We start from the raw sequence: 21,954 nt of genomic DNA, 5'->3' as shown, positions 1-21,954 counted from the left end.
GACGCTGCACTGCAGAGGTCCCCACCTCTCCACCAATGCTTCCCACAGTTTACCTCATCCCCACACAGGCCCCGCCCCACAGAGGTGGACACACTCTCCTGCCTGTAGAGGATCAAGGGATCCAGTCAATACAGGCCAAAAAGTAGCCTGAGAGCTTGCTGTTGGGTGGGGCTGGTCCCTAGGGCTGCCCACCATGGCTGAACTGGATTAAATCTGTGCTCTAGTGGGTGTGGTAGGCCCCTGGGCTAACAGGCCAAGGGATGTACCTCAATGGTGCCCACCAGGGTCTGTGTCAGCACACCTGGACCTCGTCAGAACAATGGCTGCCACCAATGTCTCAGTCTCCAGAGAGGTGCCTCCTCTCACCAAGATGCCCCCAGAGCCCAGTTGTTTCACCAAAGGACTGTCAGCCCTCTCTCTGGTGATTTTAGGTTGCTGTAATGAGTGAGTTTGTGCGTGAGCCCTTTAAGACCCGGGTCTTTTCAGCTTTCTGCTGATAGCTTTTCTAGGGGTATCCTTGCTGAAGTTAATAGCCAGCAAAGCCAGACAGTAAGCCCCTTGTCTCAGTTGGGCTGAGTCTGAAGGGTGCTTATAGCAGTATTGCCCCTGCTCCGGACCTCACTCCTCCAGGGAGGGCTGCGTACCTTAGGGTGGTTCCTGCCTGGCCAGCTGAGAAGCTCCCCTGCTCCCAAAGGTGGCTTTTTTCCTCTCCAGCAGGAATTTCTGTCCCTTCTGCCTTAGTCAGGACTGTCCCTTGTTGTGGGGGTTCTTCTTATCCAGTTTTCAGTTTTCTCTCCAGGGTAATTTTTCCAAAAATAGTTGTAACCTGGTTGTGTTCATGGGAGGAGATGAGTTTAGAGTCTGCTTATGCTGCCATCTTGACGAGATCCTCTAGGTTTTAAAATTATAAAGCAAAGCTTGTGAATGATTTACAGAAAATTTCAGATAGTGATAACCATTGGATGCTAGGGAGGAGAATGCAGCTGGGGAGAGCTAGCGGGTGGCTTCTGAGGCATCAGTAATGTTCTATTTCTGAGGCTGGCTAGTTGGATCTGCAGGTTTCATAGTATTGGAATTTTTATACTCTACATATTTTAGAAATATACCTTTCTATCTAATTATGTCCATTCAATATTTAATATTTATATTTTTAAAAGAATAAACTTTGTTAATCTATATATAAAATGCCAAACCAGTGAACTTCAAGACATGGATGATGACTAACTCTCGAGGGGCCAGTGAGTTCTGATAGTGAGGGCAGCCAGCCGTATATATTGATTCGTATACTGCAAGAACATTTTACAACCATAATGTATTCATATCAAAGGTAAAAATGTATAATGCAATCATATAATGGAATACTCATAGTTTTATTAAAATTGTGCTGTAGAAGATGATGTAATAAAATGGAAAATTGCTCCAGATATATTTAAGAGAATGTAAAGGTTACAATTGTATTACAATGTTATGCCATTTAGATTTCTCTATAGTAAGAAATGATAAAGCAACAAACTTCCCAAATTCAACAAGATGGTGGTAGTTTCATAAGGAGGCCAAGGATAAGAAGAGGCAAGGTGTCCATTCATTACAGGATTAATGTGTTCTTGACTCCTATGTAGTCTCAAGTAAACAAACTCATCCTGATCCTCCAAGCAGACAGTGGGCAAGACTGAGCAGGGCTTGTCAGTTCCCCTCGGCAGATTCCTATAGGCCTAACTGGGAAATAAGAGAGAAAAAAGTAAGTAAACCTTTTGCCTGAGCTCTGGGGAAATATTTCCTCCCTGACCCTTCTCTCTGAAATTTGAGCCCTTAGAGAAAAATCTTCCTATCTGTGCTACCTCTGTTCAATATCAGCCAACGTTTGTGCTCCCCCTATCTACATATGACTGTGTGGTTCTATTTTTCTTTAAATTAAATAACATCATATTGACTTCAAGGAGGTGACAGGCTAGTTGGGAAGGCAATGTTGATGCAGATTTAACTCTGCACAAAGTGATGCATTTAAATCAGCCCTATTGCAGGTCAGTTGTATCCTCGTTGGTTAAAATACCTAGATAGTAGATTAGGACAAGTGAAATAAACAGAATTAATTGAAGGCAAATTGAAAATGAAAGTAAAAATATCATTGTCAGCTGCTGAGCAAGTTGTCATGTTTCAGATTCTCACCTAGAACTTTCTGATAATGGAGACTAACCTACTTTCTAAATAATTTGTGCAGTAAAATGCAGCTTTTATCTCATCCAATTATCTGTAAAAGGCTTTCAGAGTTTTTCTAAAGCCTCTGAACCTAGAAGGTAAGTCCAGGAATATTTAGTTAGTAAGTTGGTGGAAATTTTGTTGAGAAAACCTAGCCTAACATGATACACCCATAATGGGATCTTAGACTCTTCTGGGGGTTGATCTTCTCTGCGATTCCTTTACTGCTTGGTGGAGAACCTACACCACTGACTTCAGTTTACCACAATTCTCGGAGTCGTTTTGGATCACTTGAGCTTGGTATCACATAAATACAGAATTTACAGCTTAAGTGGTCCTAAATTATGATGTTTCCTCTATTGTGGACAATCTTCTTTAGCACCCCTACCTTTCCAATTCGTGCTCATCCTTCAAGCCCCTGAGGAAATGCTACCTCCTTTATGAAGCCCTCTCCAATCCCCATCCCTTGTATGTAACTACTATATCCTGTGTGTACCCACTATGCATTGTCTTCTTCTCATTCACAGCCTCTTTCTTTATATCAGGCCTTATGCTCAGCACGTGCAGAGATCTGTGCCACATACTTCTGTATGTCCAGGGCCTGCCTCAGTAAACAAAACATGCTCAGAAAATGTTTGTTGAATGAATAAACAAATCAGGGACGTGGCTTAGCATCCTTGAGAGCACAATACAAGGCACAGTTACCTTTGTAACTGTAGAGCTCACAGACTTGATGTCAGTGTTGAATAAATGAATTGAGTCCAGTTACCTTTGGATTCTAAAGGTACCTTTGGATACGTCTGGATTCTAAAGAAACAATTTGGCTTACCCTGAAATCCCAGCCTCAGATGCTGCAGTAACGGTAGTGCTCAGTTCTAATGCTCAGAATGGCCAGACATTTTTTATTCTCGTTATTCTCCCTAATTTCACTAATAAAGTCTACATAAGTAACCAGTTAGGCATCTTGCTACAAAAGGAAAAAATTAAGGCATCAAGTCCACTTGATGACAGGTTCACTGAGAGCATACATTTGGATGAGGTCATGCTCATGCAAAGTACAATTTCCATGAAAGATCAGAAGCCTAACACCTTCCTGGTAGAGAAAATTAGATTTTCATGGGAAGTGATATGTTACATAGAAAAATTATGAAACAAACCTGACCCTAACATGCCCTGACCTTCAAAATCTGAGCAAGACGTGTTTAAACACAGCCAAACACAAAACAAAAATATTATTTCTTGGTTCATTAGTTGATAAATCCATTTGAAGTGTATAAGTGAGCACATTTCTGAAGCTAATCCAAGATAGAAAACTAGAATTTCCATGGCTACAATGAGTTCATCAGGGAGACGAAAAGGCCATAGGGATGTTGCTAGCAAAATATCACTTGTGGAGTCTAATTTTCTCTGGCACTAAAGGCAGTTTTTCTATAGAGAAGCAATTTAATAACAATATGAAGGAACGGTGACTCTGGCAGAGCAGGTCCCTGATAAGTAGGTTTTGACAGTTGGAATCAAGAGCCCTTTTCATTAAGCTCAAAGTGACGGCTTTTACCCACCATTTTTGACATGTCTACAACTTCCAGACTCTCCGATCTGACATGCTCTTTCTCATAAAATTCCAGATGCCTACATGTCTTATTCCTACAATCTTCCAAAATTCTTTCATTAAGAATGTACGTAACGAGGAGAAATAGAAGGTGGGCCTTGTGAGAAACATACTTGACTTCCTCTTAGAACTTGTCTCCTGCTTTATCAGAGAAGGCAGAAATTACCTAGCAAGAACTTAAGAAATTTTGCAAGACCTTAGCATTGAACTGAAGGTCTGACGTTATCAACTTAAGTGCCTTTGAGATTCTTCCATCAAATGAAAATAATTATGACAGATTACTACGTCTAGTATCCCGTTAAAATCCTCTTTTGATGTGCTCCTGGTTCATTTCCATATATGCCTGCAGCTTCAACTACAGTGGCTGGCGATAGGGTGATGGTGGCAGGAAGCAGTGGAGACGTGAAGCACTTGAAGTTCCCAATCTCCCAGAAAAGCTTCTAAGTCTCAGATAGGGCTGGTTTGTTGCAAAACCATACCTGTACGTTGTTTTCTCTATTTCTTCTCCTTTCTCATCAGCAAGCTTAGTATTTCCTGCACAAATGCAGCAGCAAGCTGAAAAGTAAAGACACCTATTCATTTTATTCATACACTTGCTGAATGTATAATTTGTACCAGAGCATGTCCTTGTCACTGCTGGGAAATTGCTGTTATGTTTACACTATGGACCCTGCCTGTACTGGATAGGAGATACCTCTGAAATTTTCACATGAATGACTATAAGTATTAGTGTTTCCATGAAGAGAAATGGGGAAAATCAAGGAAGGGAAAGTTTTGATAGAAAAGCATTATATGCATTTGGTTTAGTCATGTACTGTGATTGAGTTGCCAGCATATTGTCCAGGTGGAAGATATTTGGACATTTAGACCAGTTGTACCATATTTTGGGAATGTAGGGAGATTATGACAAAAAGTAGTGTAAAGCCAGAAATGAATTGGACGTACAAGGTAGAAATGCACTTGTGTAAGACATAGCTGCCTCTTCTGAGCCTCTCAGCCTTACCCGTCCTGGGAACTTCCGCTGTTTACTCACTCCCGTCACCAATGCAGGATATGTATCCATGGAGGCCCAAGCAGGCCGTCTTTTAAAAGCAGCCACTTTATGCCTGCAGTCTCTGTCTCCTCCCATCTCTTCTTGATTTGGGGAAATGCCACCACAGGGAGTGCATCTGGCTGCCCAAGAGGCTGCCAAAGGAGTTGGATGACCTTACCTGGAATGCAAGGTAGTTAATTCCTCATAGTGCCATCTTGGCCAAAGAGAGGCAAGAGAAAATGGACGGGTCAATTTCTTCTTCATTCCTCCTTCCAATGAACATTCCTGAAGATATACTGCGTGACCAAGTGTAGGCACCTGCCAAACAATAGGAATTGTCTCTTTGTGGCTTATTGTGAAGAAGTAACTGGCGTGGTAATGCTTCACATTTCCTAAGTTCCCATCCTTGCCTGCATTGCTTCCCTTTCCTCCCACCCTCACTGCCCTGGGATTTGATTCCCAAAGAGAGCATTAGTACTAAAGCCTTACCTGAGGCTCTTCTTTCTCTGTCTTAGAATATGGAACACACACGTAATGCAAACGTGGAGGAGCACCATGACAAACAGTGTAGGCTTTCTTCTGAAGCGGAATTTAGTGATTATTTTGGAAGAATAGTATGAAAGCAGCCTGAAGACAAGGAGCAAGCAGTCTCATTTTACTCTTTCCCTAAATGGCCCCCATTGGGCAGGGCTAGGGGAGGAATTTTTACTGGATATTGAGGTTTCCTTTTAGATACGGTTATGGAGTGGTTATTTCTAGAAATCCTAAGGGAGCTACTAATTTATTTACTCATTTTTAGATTCCACAAATATAAATTGTTTATTAGGGCTAAGGGTATCACTGAAGATGTACAGATGACATAGTTCCACCCGTGAACTGGAGTTGACAGTCCAGATGATGAGACTGACTAAAGAGAGACTTGTAATAATGCTGGGTGGAGGCAGGCTCACAGACTGGTAGAAGCCAGGCGGGCACCTATCTAAGGCTGGGTGGTAGGTAGAGAACCAGAGAAGGCTCCTGAAAGAGCTGAGCTTTGAAAGACCAAGGAGTTGTCAAGATAAAGTAGAGAAGGTAGGACATTTCTAGGTGAGGGAGTGAACCCAAGGGAGTACTGGGCAGAGCATTCCAGGCACAGAAAACAACAGCCAGAAAGGGCCTGGGGCTTATTAATTGTGTGTGCTTGGGCACATCACTTGACCTGTCTGAGCCTCATTGTTCCTATCTGTAAAGTGGGGAAAATAATAGTGTTGTGTAGGGACGTTGTGAAAATTACATGAGACACTATGTGATCAATGTTGTGACATATAATAGGTGCTTACAGGTAGTAGGTTTTTTTCTTTTAAGTCTTTAAACTAGCCAAACCACTTTCTCTCTACTATTATGGAGAGGAACCTGAAACAAATAGCAAGGACTGAGAAAATCCTACAAATTTCAGAATTTAAAAACAAAATTGAAGATCAAACTGTAAGAAGCTCAAAATCTCAAAGCTTTTGACTAAAAACAATTCCTCTCTACATTTAAAATCTTCATTTGTTTGCTTCATTTTGAGGCAAATTTTGCTCTCATCTATTAGTTTCTTCTACACCTCCACCGTGAGGACTCAGCCTGTGTGTGAGCCTGTTTGAGGTCTACAAAGTCATGAGAATCAAACAGCCTCTTCATTGCCAAAGAAAAATGTGTTGCCAAACCCAAACACAGTTTGAATTCACATGAAGTATCCTTTAAATTCTGAGGAATTTTTCAATTTGGCTGAAAAGACTAGTATCCTCTCAAAATTCAATAGTTACCAAAGAGAAAAATCCAGCAAAGCAAGTCTTTTTTTACTTCATACATCAGGACAAAGTAAAATGGCTGTTTAACAACAAAACCATAATTCATACCAGATCATTCAAAATATGTTCGCACATATTTAAATCTTATAGATAAATCTAATTTAGAAAAACATGTGATTCTCAGTTCCTCACTTACTCATCGTTCTCTTTTGTTTGCTTGTGAGTATGCGTCATTCCAACCCCTCAGAACAGCCCTGTAGAATTTAGAAAGCTCGGCTCTGCTACATGTTTGCTAAGTTCCATTTCTCATGCAATGGCAGCAAGATGGGGACCCGAGAACATGTTCATGGTGGCTTGTTCCCAACAAATCACAGTCTGGAGAGGTCCCTGGCAGAACTATAGACAAATAATTCCAAGGTTCATTTGGAAGAAGAAAACTTTATGGAAATATCAAGCCCTCTTGGCAGTCTGTAGCCACTGACAACCTTGATTTGGTTCCCATAAACTCATGGAGCATCAGGTCCAACATTCTGGATTTCACATGAGTTCCCAAAATCCATGAATGTGGATGTAAATAATTCCCTGGTTTCAATACCTTGGGGCACATAATGCCTTCAGGAACAGTGAAAGGTTTCTCTTTTGCTCCTCTGAAGGATCCAGAGAAGATTCTTAGATTTCTGGCAGTGGACTTTCAGAACCCAGTTTGGAGCTGCTATAGCCTCAGTCCAGTTGTCCACTATCTCTCTATTGCCGTCATGTCTAGAATGTGAAGGGTACACTAGCTAAGGAAAGCTGCCCAGAGAGCCTTATCTGATGCTTGGCGACTGCAAAACAAGACAAGATCTTTGAATCACGTTCTTCTCCTTGAATTGTAATTCAATGATCAACTAGTTAATTCTAAAACATATCTATCGAGTACCTACTATGTATCAAGTACTGAGGAAGGCCTTAGGGATACAATGTTGAAACGATATAGCTCCTGATCTCAAATAGCTCTTGAAGAAGACAGATAAGCAAATAGGCATTGACAATACTTTTTGAAAGTCCCATGAAAAATAAAAGCATCATGTTTTCTAGAGGTAAGAAGGAGGAGTGTCTAACTCAGAGCTGGAATTAGAAAGAGGATTGGGAATGGTTTCCCTGATGAAGTGCCCTTTCAGCTGAGAGGATGGGTGGGTGTAAGCCAGAGAAACAAGGCGAGATTGTTCTAGGCGGAGGAGAAAACATATGCAAAGGCCCAAAGGAAAGACAGAAAATGGCCCATTCAGAAACTTTAAGTACTTCAATATGGCTGTGGTGTACAGTGCAAGAGGAGAAATGTTGAGAGCTGAAGCCAAAGAGATTTAAAAAAAGAGAGTCAGAGTATACATGATATTTTATGCTCATGCTTGTTAAGTTTGAGCTTTGTCATAAGGATGATGATAAATTTTTGACGTGTTTTAATCATGCAAGAGAAATGATCAAATGTCCACTTTATAAAACTCTGGATGAGGGAGGAAGGAGTCAGGAAAATCAGTTAGGAGTCTGAGGCAATGATCAAGGAACCAATGACAGGAACCTGAACTGAGACACTGGCAGTGAATTTGGACAGAAATAAATAAACGTCAAGGATGAGTAGAATGTAGATACAGCAGATCTTGGATTATTTGTGAGGAATAATGGAGGCAGAGGAGTCAAAGATGACACCTAGGTTTTTGAATTAGGCAACTAGGTGATTGGGTTCATTGAGAAAGGAAGAATAAGGGAAGCAGGGCAGAAAGTAATGAGTTAGTTCCAACATGCTAAGTTTGGGGTACCAGAAGCGCATTCATATAAAAGAAAATTCTAGTAAGGATGTGGAAATACAGATTTCAATTTTGATTCTCCACCCCTAGAGTGGTAGGTGATGTCATAAATGAATGACATCACCAAGGACTGTGTGTGTGGCACGAGAGGTAATATCCCAACAAATATCACAGGAAGGTCTGTGGTTAAGGGATCAGTCAAGAAAGAAGAGCCATGATCAGGCAGAGTGGGGAAGCTCCCTGAGAATGGAGAATCACAGAAGCCAAGGACGAGTGTTCACCGAGGAGAGTTTGATCAACTATGTCAAATGCTACAGAGTGGCTAAGTAAGATAAAGTCTGAAAAGTGTTCATCTGACCCGGTGTAATTTCAAGCCAAGAAGACAAGCCTTGATCCAAAAGTAGTGTCTCAGCAGAGTTTTGATTCACTCTAGACTAGAGCTCACCAGCTTTTTACAATAGCAACCAATTCTTCACATTTCTTATTATTCTCAGATGAAATATACCACTCAGTCACAGAGATCCAAGTGTCTTCAGCTTCAATGTATTAAGGACAAATCTGAAAACGGAACTTTCCTAAACAAAAAGGGCTTGGAGTATTTTTGTTTTTCTTCCTCTATCAAGTAGTGAGCCAATACTCGGGCAGCCTTTACTCAGGAATGTAAGAAATTCATGCTCTCTTCAGGGTGCGGTATTCCAGACAGCTTTCCTGCTGTGTGTCCTTGAAGTGAAGGTCAAACAGAGTTCACGGGAAATGTAAATTAAACAAGTGTTTCTACATTAGCATTTGTTTTATTCCAGAAATATCCATTTTTAATGAAGAAAATGTCTCTTCAACTTTGCTTTTAAAAGATATTGTGGACAATTTTATTATTCACTTTGATGTGATCTTTGATTTAGAGTTGTATAAGACATACTCAGTATTATTTGCGATATCTCAATTGGAAAAATAAAATGTGATCGTCCCAGAAGTTTCAAAGCTTGCCATAAATATCTCCCCATCATTTAGCTAATTTTGAAGACTTAAAATGTATAAGCGGTGAGTGTATTGCTTACATCTATTCTAATACGGAAGCCATTGGGGTAAAATCGGTACTCTCTGCTAGCTCAGCATGGAACAGTCCTCAACAACTGTGGGAGCATATGAAAAATATATCTTCTGCCAATTTCTTTTTAACTTAAATCCCAGTTCTTTTGACAGTAGATGATCTTTATCTATTTGGGATGGCTTGGGAAATGGCTGAAGGGTCCAAGTTGTCATAATGAATTGGAATCACTCAAAACACCGAGTAATTCCATGCAGCTACATAAGCTTGAAATCCAACCTTTGAAAGAGTCAGTAAGAACACTAGCTACATTTTTGGGAGTAAGAGTGATGGAACAATTCTGTCTTCCACAAGGTCCTCATGTAGCCAGCTTTCCACGAGGTAAAGCATAACAATAGGCCAATGAGAGAGCATCGAACCCTTCTATTTAGTTTACTTTAGTTTTGTTTTTCATGACAGTTTGGTAACTTTTCCCCTTCTCTCAGAGTGAACTGCTCAGGAATTCAGATCAACATTTGGAACAAACCAAAACATGGGTATCAGCCTTAACTGTCACATCCCTTAAAGCCTGCAGTTAATCAAACACTAGTACTAATAACAGCTGCCATTTATTGCGTGTTTATTGATCATATCAGTTACCTGGCTAGGCACTTGATGTTAACCATCTCATTTAATTCTAACCACAACTCTATGAGGGGGTTTCTATTACACACATTTGATAAATGAAGCACCCGAGACCTAAAGAGATTGAGTGATGTCACACCTATTCACTCAGTGTGTATGTGGCCTTGCCAGGATTCAGTCTCTGACTCCAGAGCCCAAGATCTCAACCATGGTACAGATTGCCTGTATTTACAGAAACTCCGCTGCCTCTTCCATCCACTAAACAATAACTGAAAAATGTAGATATTCATAGACATGTACAAATTCGCATAAAATACCCAGCCTCTGCCGTGTACCGAGATGCCTACAAATACTTTTTCTTCAAAACTTCATTCTGGCTATTTCCTTGACCCATGAGGTGAAATTAGGTTACTGCAGACTGATTTATTATGCATTTTTTCCTATCCAAGAATAAGAGAAACTTTCCTTTGATGGTGTAGAAAGTGTGTGGAAAAACTTAACGTGACTGCCAAAACAGCCCTTCCTTCAACATACTTGGCTTTTCCATGGGAGTTTGCCCCATTCATTCTTTCAGCAAGCCTGTTTTCTAAGGCTGCATTGAACTCAGCCCTAAACTAGGCTCTGGGGCAGACACAAAAGAGGTTGGAGACTGCATCCCTGCTCTTAGTGAAGATAGTGGCTTAGCTGGGAAAAAGAATTAATTTACACGAGGTCTATGTCCATGTACAAGCTCCAGATAATGCACTCCAGACTACGCCTTAAGTGCCAAGGACAGCAGAGAAAGGAGGAAAATTACCCTTATTTCCAGATATACAAGCCCTTCCTTTCTCATCTTAAGACACAGATGAAAGGGGATGCATTTGCCTTTGATTTCCTGACCACTGGTGCTTTCATGTCTTTGCAGTTTGTGAGGTTTCTGTACACTGGGAAGCCATAAGAGGGCCACTAATAGGATTAGTAAGTAGCAACAGGTGGAAAGTGCTTAGGATCCATGTTCTGATGGATGTGACAGATACCAGCCTTCAGCCGCGTGGTAAATAGAGTTTTATGCTTTTCTGCAGGTCTCTACACAATTGCACATCAGTTCAAGCAACTGCATTAGCACAGGAGTGCCGAGTCGTTCCAAAGAGAGAAGAGTGAGCCAATAGCTACAGCTGGCAGCCAGGGAAGGGAAAATGTGCTCTGAGCACTCAGTGAGTCACCCAAACAGACAGGAGGAAGCATGTGCCAATTGAGCCTGGAGGCTGCGCCAGAGCTCACACACTCAGCAAGGTCAGGATTTGAATAGAAGGTGAGTTCTTGAGAGTCAGGCAGTAGCTCTAGGTGACTGGGCAGGTGGGCTTAAAAGCCACTTGTGCCAGTACTAATTTCCCACGGTTCTGAGGGTCCAGGGGCTTGCTTCCTAAGAAGGCATAATGCTGAAGTCCAGCAGAGGCGGCTGGCCATTGAAGGCCCCACCCACTTGTCCCAAGCTCACACCAGGTGTACCATATTTGATACTTTTGGTTGCAAGCCACATTCCAGCTGCAGTTACTTCTTCCTGGTCACTTCCTCCTGTGGTTTAAAATGCCACCAATTTCATCCATATGCTTCACGTTTGCTCTCTAGCTACTTATTTGAAAGAGGAGTGTGTTGGATAAGTTTATAATACAAGAAGTTGTGTCCAGTAATCTGTTTACGATGAATAAGTCTAATAGAATTACTCTCAAGGAAAAATAAAACAGTTTATTGTGAGCAACATGGAAACAAAATAGGGAAGTGTATGGCTGTCAACACAGCATAATGAACCCATCCTTTTCCCCAAGAGAAGGCAGGTGGGTCATGAGAGAAGTTGCACTTGTCCTATGAAGGGAAGAATTCTTTTCCCTCCAACACGCAGAGGAGAAAAGAATACATTTACACTACTGCTTTCCCACTTTTAAGCATAAGAATCCCCCGGAGAACTTATTAAGGAGGCAGTAAGAACCTTCATAGATTCTGCTTCAATAAGATTCTGTATTTTTAACAAGTACCCAAAGTGATTTTGATACAGTTCTGAGAACCTACTTGGTAGAATGTTGTCTTTCACTATATGAGGCCACTAAGGAAGTGGCATTCAAGGACATTTGGCAGGACCTTCTACCCAACTATTATCTTCCTTCTAAAACACTTAGCTGCTTCTCCTTTGGATCTTGAAGACTTTTGTGTTTTCTGGTATATGACGGAAGTGTGGAAGGGAGTGGGAGACATGCCTCAAACCATTATAAGATAGACTTTTATATCTTAAATATAAACGATTATTTTTATTACTCTTTTAAGAGATTAACTCTTTTAATCTTTTAAGTTAAAAGATTAAAGTGACCACCAGCTAACAGTCTGCAGACAGGAATCTGGAGGCTGGGAAAGGAAGTGAGGATGATGAGGGAGGTGAGACAGACCTGAAACTTTGTCAGGGCCACAGCCTTTTACCTGAGCGGGAAAGTACCTTGAGTTTTGTCGTTTCAATCGTTCTTTCATTCAACATATAGGTATTGAATGTCTGCTTTGTGAAAAGCGCTATGCTCGATGCTCCAAAAGGATATCAAAATGAACAAACAAAAAAAATTGGCTACAATTATATCAGAATGAATAGAAAACTTGCTACTTACAATCACAACTTGAGCTGTTCCTGCCCCTGGGAGAGTGAGCAGCATGCCTGCTCTCCAGTGTGATGGACTCCTTTACTTGCCCCCTTGACCAGTTCCTTTGCTTTGGATATGACAGATGAGGCACCTAGGATGTGGTTGGAAATGTGCTGGCAAGAAAAGAGATCGTTAAATTAGTCTGAAAGGAACGTAAGGAGAACTGGGTGCATGGGGACTTATGTGCCATTGGAGACATGCCAACAGGACAGGGATCTGGTGTTCAGGGCCCATCCCATTGCATAGGGGAGTCCCATGGAGAAATGTTAGCACAGGAGAAATTCCTCAGTCAAAGGGTGCTGAAACGACGCTGAAGAAAAGCAGTATCAAGTATCCAACTTTTACTACATGGTGCCAAAAGGATTCTAGGTAGTACTTCAAAATAGTCCTCTGCTACAGATGCTCCATCTGAGCAACATTACGAGGGAAATCAAAGAAAAGGAGCAGTTTCTAAGTCTAGATTGGTGCAGAGCTAAGATCAGATCTTTAGGAGATGAGACATGTACGAGATTCAGACAAATAGGAAATGGGAAGGAGGGTAACTAATTACGGGAATGAGGCTATAAACCTCCCAGAATTTGTAGGAATCGGAAGGGAAGCCCTGAACTTCCCAGAGGATGTAACACACTTTTATTTATGTTTCAGTATGCAGAGTAAACTCAGCTGACAATCAAGACACATAAAAGAATGTAAGATGTCTTTGCATCTCTACATTCCTCCCCCACTTCCCACACATATAAGCCCAGTCTTTAAGAATATCACTCTTGAGAGTATGAGATACATACACAATGTTAGATGCAAGATGGCTCTATGTGTATGAGAAAAATGGGGCGTGGGGGGAATGAGAGTTCTGGTCTATGTGTAAAATAGGAAATAAGAGACCAGAGGCCTTCTAGCAGGAGTGATTAGGAAGGATTCATGGGCAAAATGAGGTCTGAGCTCAATGCTAAAGAATAATTAGAGTGGCGACGGTCTATTGAAATTGAGGGGATAATGTATGAGCAATGCAGGAAAGTTCAAACCACAGTGGAGGGTCATTAAGAAGGACAATTTGGGTACAAATGAGAAAGGACAAATGAGGGCTAGTCTGCAGAATGGACTGCAAATACCTCTGAAAAGCATGGAAAGTTCTGAGTCAACTGGGGAGGACCTGACTGGACAGGACTGGAGATGTGCAGAGTAGGGCTGCTGATGCTGTGTGTGGTCTTGTAGACAAATCCATACACATACTCCAAGGCTCTCCTGGGCCTTAGTCTCCTGAGGACCCATCTGGAAAGATAATTATGCATCCAGTGCCTTGCAAACAATACTCAGCTCCATCCAGGTCTCTATGGAAGCTCAGAGGTCATAAGGTCTGCAGTCCTGACTTCTATTATTTAAGAGACTTACCAACATTCAGCCCATTATCCCACAAATGTTTCATGCCTGAGATTCCCACAGCCTCATTGCCTCATTAAAAAGAAAGTGTAGATCCTCGAGAGTAGAGTGGGCCGTGGATGTGAGCAGCAATGCCTTCCAGCTCTGCAAGTTCACATACCACAGTAGTGTGTGGCCAATACTTCTTTCTGTCAGGCCACCAAGGAAAAAGTATGACTAATTGCAGTTGGAAAGAACAATGATCCAGAAACACCCTTTGTAGGAGGACCAGAGCTGACTGTGAGGTTTTGCTCTCAAGAGACAGAGCATATTTCCAGGCTCCTCATTGTGCTGTGCTTCTAGGAAGCCATGAGCTTATTACCAGGGCTCTGCTTCTTGATTCTCCTCTGCGTTTGCAGAACTGTTCCTTCCCCTTCCTCTGTTCACAGTGTTGACCTCTAGGACACCCCTTGCACCCAATTCTCATTTCAAAGCCACCCTTCCAAGAGTTAAAGGGAAACTGGTCAGGTAGAGTATATGAAGCAGCCTCTTTTAGGAGTCCATACCACATAAATTCGTGTTCACACAAGAGCTCAAATCCTCATGTCACAGAGTTCGACAGAAAGACAAGAGGAAATGCTAAGCACAGCCTTTCTCAGACTTCTGCTTGTGGAAAACAAGGCTGTGGGGTGGATCAGAGGGTGAAGAGCCAGTCGACCCAAATAGTATTGAAAGACGAGAATGGAAATGCTGGGAAAGGGGACTATGAGGAACTCACAGGGAGTCGAACTCTCTAGGTAAAGCAGGAAGAACAGGAAGAGTTTTAGAAAAGATTTTAAGACACTAAAATCTTTGGTGCTTTGGGGACTTGTTCCCTCCCCGAGGCTGAAGCTGTCCTTGGGCTTCCTCATTGCACCACTTCATGCGACTTCTTTTCTCCTGTCATGCCCCATCAACCTCGCCAACCTAGTGTCCCACTTCCTCAGGGCCTTGCATCTTTCTCAGATCCAAACAGGCTGTCCAACTAAGTTGTTCTGTATTTCCAGGACACCCAGACATGTAGGACCTCATTGTGTTGGTCATTAACACCATTCACTAAATAGTTCTAATTCTTCCCCTTGGGTGTATGGCAGAATTGCATTTTCCTGGCCTTGAAGGGTTGTGTATTTTTCTCTTGCTTTTCCCTCTGCCTGTTGAAGTGGCTCTGTGATTCACTTTGGCCATCAAATAAGAAGTGACAGGTAGCACTTCCAGACAGAAGCTGCAAGAACCTGTGCATGATTCACCATCTTCCATTTTGCTGCTTCAGTCACAGTAAAGCATGTGTTCAGATGGAAACTTCACCAGCCAGAGGCCCTGGGTAACTAAGATGAGCAGGGCCTTCCCTCCCACCCCCCACTTGTTCATGTTGGAGATGAAGCATGAAAAAGAAAGAAACCTCTGCTATTGCCATTCGCCAAAATTTGGGGAGTTGTTTATTACTACAGCATAACTTGGTCTGTCCAAACTGATGTACATATGTGTTATAATAGTGATTTTTCTGAAATCAGGGGCCAAATGCATGTGATTTTCATGTATTAGGGACTATAGGTGCATGTTTGTGTGTATGTCCGTGTCCGCATCTTGTGTGGAAGGGAATGTATTTTGAGACAAAATAAGAAGACACAGCCCTGACAGTAAAAAGAGATAGTTTGTTGTATACTGAGGGGTATTAAGTTGCACAAAATTGTCTATAAGTCATCTCAAGTAGCTCTGCTTTCTGAGATAGTTATTCTTATGACCTCCTTTGCTCTACACTGTGCCTCTTCCTTTTGTCACTGTTTGCCTTCAGAGCGCTCCATGCCACCACAATCTACAACTTTCTACTTCTAATCTTCTTCTTGGAATTGTGAGTAAATTAAAGTTAATTAAATTTGAACGAGAGACAAAAAGGTACCTCTGTGAGTAAAACAGTTAAGGTGTCACACATAAATATTTAAATTTGAATGAGAGACAAAAGGATACCTCTGTGAGTAAAGAAGTTAAGGTGTCACACATAAATATTCTGAAATAATAATAAAATTAAGACTTCATAATTCTTTATGATATATTAAGGACTTTTACATTTGTGACCACGTTCAACTTTTATACCCCCGCATTTATTTTAGCTTTTTAGAAAATACGTCTGCATAATGCCATAATCATGTCTCTCTTCCTATTATGAAGGTTACCAGATAATGACAATCTATGATGGAGTGCAAGCTTTTCTCAAGTATTTGCACTCCCCCTTCCCTGTACAAAAACTTTAATTCCTTGCCTCTGCATGTGATCTGCAGTGCCTCCAATAAGAGGAATATACATCCTGCCCCGTTGAAATGGGCTTGGCCGTATGACACGCTTTCACCAATGGAATGAGAGCAGATGTGGTGTAAACCAGGTCTGGAAGAGTTAACAGACTTCGTCATTTTCCTTCAGCTCTCTCACTCTTTCCACCGCCAGACTGTACCAAATAATGACTACTCCTGAAGCCTGGGTTCCAGCAGGAGAAGACACATGGAGTGGAGCTGGGCAGATGTCCAGCAGCCATAGCCAACTCATAGCCAAAGACCACATTATGAGTAAGGAATAAATGTTTGTTGTTTCAGCCCACCGAGATTTGGAGATTGTTATCACAGCAAAAGCTGATTAATATATATTCTAACCAGGATATTACAAAGAGTAATAAGCATTCTATCTTTTAGAATGTATTAACCCTTAAAGTACTTTTACATTTCACTGTAGAGAGACCTGGCAGTCACGGGAGGAGCATGGGCTTAGGTATCAAGCAGACCTGCCACCTATGAACTGCTTCACCTTGGCACATGTGAAACACTCTCCCCATAACATTCTTTCCTCTGCAGATCTTTCTATCAGAGGCAATTTTTCCCTTACGGCCCACTCAGAATCCTGTTAACCAACTTGAACTCAAAAAGACTACTGACTGCAATAGTTTGAAATACATTATTATGCTAGGACCAGTGAGTTCATTATGATACTTAAAAAAAGGAAAGCCAAAAATAAACTCATTAGTCACCAGTGAGATAGCTTTGGCACTAAATCCTTATTGGAAACTAAAGGGAAAAAGTAAACGCTTAAATATTTCAGTATGAACTGTATTAACTGTTTTTCAGTAAAACAAACAGTACAGGTTGCTGAGAGAGAGTTCTTTTCAGAAGAATTCCAGGTAATAAATATTGAATGATTATTTATTAATCCTATACAATCACAACTTTACCACCCCTAATAAAATAACGGTTTCAGGAAACTATTATCAACAGATTCTAAAACCATTTGGTGAAATATTGATGAGGAGCTAGATATTTGCAGGATGACAAATTATTACTGCATGGATTAGTGGCTAGTAATTAAGGGGAAATACAACTTTATACTGGAGGGGCAGGCTGTCCATGTCTTCATCTCTAAAGGTGAACAACCAGATAAAATGTGCCCCTCATGTGATGTAATATGAAGTTCAAACAACACCTATGAAGGATTTTTGTGAGAAAAGATAAACCTGAGTCTAATCAAGCCTTTAGATCTAACTTCAAGTTTATAGAAAATATGGCAAATATTTAAGTTTATAGAAAAATGGCCATTTTATATAATCTTGCCTTATTTTTCTGTGTTAATTAATATTATTAAGTTGTATTTATTTGTTTATTCTTACCATCCATCTGCCCCTTTGGAATATAAGCTCCGACCGCACAGGGGCCTAATATAGCCAACTCACCACTCTGTTCCCAGGTTCTGTTACTATGTTCGGCACATATTAGGCATTCAGTACAAATGTGTTAGACACACAGATGAATCAACAAATAATTTTAACTTTGTCAAACTTATTTCCACATCTGTGAAATAAGATGACAATATTTGCCTTAGACTGTAAGCAGAGAGCCTTGTCCGGTTTCCGGTGCACTGTAGATTCTCAATAAACGGCATCCATTTCCTTCACGTATATCATGCATCGCATCCACAGTAACAGTAGGTTATACAGCAGGAATTATTGCCCCTACTTGGCAGAAGAGAAAATTGAGGCACAGAAAGCTGACTCTCACCTGGACTTTCAACTGGGTTATACAGCCAACCACACCCAGAAAGACCTGGCTTTTATTCTTGAACACCTTGCAATGATACTCACCCAAGTTTGCAAGCTTCCTCACCCTTACCTCCCCTCCCACTCTGGGCCTGCTCATCCCTGGACCTGTGGGAGGTGCTGGGCCTGCAGACACCAGGCGGGCTGCCTCTCAGTACGAAGTTGGTGCTCCATGTTCCAAGGGCCCAGTTAAGCGCTGCCTAGCGGGCCGCATAGTTCTCCTCAGCACAGAAGATCTGCTGTCCTTGTGCCAATATGCTGCTTTACAAGCACAGGAAAACTTGTGAAATGTGTTCTGCACCTTCTCAGGAAGGGCTGTGGTGGAGCAGCCCAATCAACCCACCGCATCAGACAATGCCCAGGGGCCAGGCTGTGGAGCTGAGCGTCCTCACACACGCACAGTTTCAAAGCTGAGCAATGAAGTCAACGTCTCGAGCAGTTGTGCAGCTAATGATGCATCTAGGCTGCCTTAAGCTACATAGCCAGCGGTCCTTTAACTTACATTGGGTGTTAAGTTAAACATCCAGTGAGGGGAATGTGTCCATGTTTACTTTCTTTGACAGAGTCACTTTTTATGCCACTAATTTCAGAGGTTATTTTCACTCCTAGTGCCTCCTTGACTCTTTGGTGTAAACACAGCCAATAAGCCTTGCAGCCACTGAAATTGTACATAATCTTTCTTTCCAAACAAATCTCATTCTCCGGCTCTCCATGCACCTTACACTCCAGTCGTGCTGCACCGCTCACTGCTTCCTGAACATTCTTCCAAGCACTCCCTTTGCCAAACCCTTGCTGCCTTGAATAATCCAGCACAGAGATGGTCCATGGTATTTATTTATTCATTTACACGTTCCACCTCGGACCTAAAGCTTTGATGTGGCTGGTTTGCAGAACGAGGCAATAAAATATCTGTGTGTAGAATTTTGAATAGCAATAATTTTGTCAAAGGGAAGTGAAATGTTGGGATGTTTCTTTTTGTGGGCCTCATCTCCAAAAAAACGTTGCAGAGGGTGGGATCCACGGGGCTGATTCTGTGGTCTCTGCTATCAAGACGTGTCTGCTACAAGTCTCCACAGCCTTATGATACTTCAGGTGTGGTCTCCTTAAAATCAGCCCCAGCAGGTCGCGCATTCTGTAGAGTGTTGAAATAGCCCTGAAGTAACTATGGATGCGGCTCTGTTCACAGCTGTGCTTGCTTCCTCTCTCCGCTGTCTTAGAAGCCATTCCCCTCTGCTTCTCTCACGTGAATCCCATTCTGCTGTGGGAACCAGCACTCACCATGGTCTCACAGCTTTGTCAATGAATCCTCACTGGTCGTTTCCTTTAGAAAAGAAAAACAATAGCAGTGACAAACACAGACCTATTTTAGGCAGATGTGATATATTTTTGATGAACTACAGGTAGTTAAGTGTTTCATCTTGGCATTTGGAGGAGATTTAAACAAAAGGCAAGGGGATGCTTGCCTCCTTCTGAAGTAACTGAAGCTGGTTACTGCTTGAAAGTAACCGCTTACAGTTTTATAGGGCTCAAAAGATTGTTTTAGATTCTTCATTTCTATATATAACCACAACACTGAGAGTTTGACGTCATCTTGTATTAAGAAATTCTATAGCAAAAAGGAAGGAAAATTTAAGCAATCTGATAATTTGTCACATTTCTTAGGTTCATTACAATATGTGAATACAGACTAACATTTATGAAACAAAAATTGAAATGTAATTTGACAAGGATAAGTATGATTCTGAGGACAAAAGAATACAAAATTGGAAGCTAATATTTGCCTCAGAAAAGTTGGGTGTTACGGTAGCCATATCCATAGGCAAGATGTAAGGAAACCTGTGTGCAAATGTAGTGTGTGCTGCAGGCATTTAGTAAAAAGTTGCTGAATTTAGTTCAGCCTATCTGTCATTAAGCAGTTATTGCGCACCTGCTGGGATGAAGACAATAGACGCAATTTCACATAAATTGCAATTTCAAAATCTAATAGTTGTGTGCCTAACAGGTATTCAGTTATGAAAAAGAAGTATTATTAGCAAATACTTTGACTATATTAATATAATTTTAAACAGAGATTTAAATCTCAACGTCTGTCATCTGTATCTGATATTTAATATGTTGACAATTTTAGGAAAATCCAGAACTAAAGGTAGAATTCTTTCAACAAGTTATAAATAATCATATTGGAGACATGGAGTAACGTAACTGCATTAGCTTTTTTATAGTTCTCATTGCCCCTGTTCTATTTCCCCTCCATTCTTCCTTCTACATAGTTACCAAAGCAATCTTCCTAAAACACTAAGTTGACATTAATCTCCTATTTTAAACTCTTCCATGGCTCCCAATGATCTACAAGTCAATTTCATTTTTAAATCCTGACATACAAGTTCCTTCACACTCTGGCTGCCACTTAACCCTCTTGTCCCATTTTCCTCCACTCCAACCCCTCCCACCAAAATATCTTTTTTCCAGCTCGCTAAAGCTCATAATTTCCAAGTTTTCTGATGGGGTTATCAATTTACCCATATCACAATCTGGAAGTAGTGAAAAACAAAATTTATTTATTCTGGCTTTTGATATTAGGTAGAGGGAAAAAACAAGTTTTAAATCTTCACCTTGGTTCAGTTATTCTTACGTAGTTGAGTCTCGGCTTCGATGACTCCAGTAGACGCAGCCACCTTTCAGATAGCTAAGTGCCGGGGATTAGGGGAGAATTTACACACTATCCCATTAGACAGACTCTCAATAAACTTACGTGACTGTCAGATAGATAGACACTCAGTAAAATTTTTGACGAATAAATAAAAGGTTGAAAATTATAGAGAACGTGATTGTGGCCTAAATGAATAGGAGTTTATTTGTTTTTACATGACAAAAAAAATCTAAAGATAAGCAGGTGTTATTTTTATTTTACCTGCTCAGTGATAATATGAATGAGAAGCTCTTTCGGGTTTTCACTCCACACTCCTAGCATATTGGCTTTTCATTCTCATATTTCCAGCTTCATGGACAAAGGAAGGATGCTTGAGGCATATGTTCACATTCAAAGAAAGAAGAGAGGGGTGGTCCCAGACATATTCCTATCTTATCAAGATAAGAAATTATTATACAAACGCCACTCCCCACCCATGCGGATTCCACTTATCTCTCATTGGCCAATACTTGGCCAAATATTCACCCCAGTCTGTAAGGGAAGTATAGAAAGAGAGTTTCTGGCTTTTCAGCCTCACTAATGGCAAGGGAGAAGGGAGTTCGGCACTGGATGTTGGTGTCTTTCTCAGTTTGGAAAAGAGATCCTTAGATCCATATGGCATCCTTGGCAATGCCCTTTGTTTGCCTGATCTCTGCTGACTTTATAACCTTTCCTGGATGACTCAGGCTCCTCTTAGCTCTGACCAGTCTTTGCACCCCAACCACTGAGGTCTGACTAAAGTATCCACTTGTTCCCTTTCCAGATGGCACAACCCAATGCCTTTGCTGTACAGTTCCTCCCTCCCACTGCAACAGCTTCCTTTATCCACATCACACAGGAACCAAGAATATTGTTTAAAGATAAATATCATGGCCCCATCTGCTACCTAATGACACTCTACTATCATGCTTATTTATAATGTGGAAATGTCCCTCAATTGACCTGGAGGAAGCCTACAAGTTATCTCCTTCTAGAATAGGGCAAAAGCTCCCTGGTTCTTGGAGTTCCATATCTTTTCCAGCATTTTGAAGACATGCCCTCCTTACCACTCAACCTTGAGTGTGTGTGGGGGAGT

The 21,954-nt window shown here is 41.3% G+C and overlaps 2 long non-coding RNA genes across 3 annotated transcripts; one reads left to right on the top strand and one right to left on the bottom strand.

Moving 5' to 3' along the window:
- Nucleotides 1-1,351: 1,351 nt before the first annotated feature.
- Nucleotides 1,352-5,156, bottom strand: LOC103548490 (uncharacterized). Its single transcript, XR_544266.2, has 3 exons — nucleotides 5,017-5,156; nucleotides 4,285-4,360; nucleotides 1,352-1,716 (listed from the first exon to the last, which is right to left on the bottom strand). It is a non-coding gene; the product is annotated as an uncharacterized lncRNA (long non-coding RNA).
- A 3,372-nt stretch (nucleotides 5,157-8,528) lies between these two features.
- Nucleotides 8,529-16,711, top strand: LOC139073618 (uncharacterized). 2 transcript variants are annotated; one of them, XR_011522538.1, is made up of 3 exons: nucleotides 8,529-9,432; nucleotides 11,125-11,354; nucleotides 16,534-16,711. It is a non-coding gene; the product is annotated as an uncharacterized lncRNA (long non-coding RNA). The 2 variants fall into 2 exon arrangements; XR_011522537.1 differs by having other exon boundaries at nucleotides 8,558-9,432; nucleotides 16,395-16,711.
- Nucleotides 16,712-21,954: the final 5,243 nt, after the last annotated feature.

This window comes from Equus przewalskii, chromosome 9 (assembly GCF_037783145.1).
Source record: "Equus przewalskii isolate Varuska chromosome 9, EquPr2, whole genome shotgun sequence".
NCBI lineage: Eukaryota > Metazoa > Chordata > Mammalia > Perissodactyla > Equidae > Equus > Equus przewalskii.
Note: the sequence above shows the minus strand (reverse complement) of the source record. Positions and strands in the feature narration are given on the sequence as shown.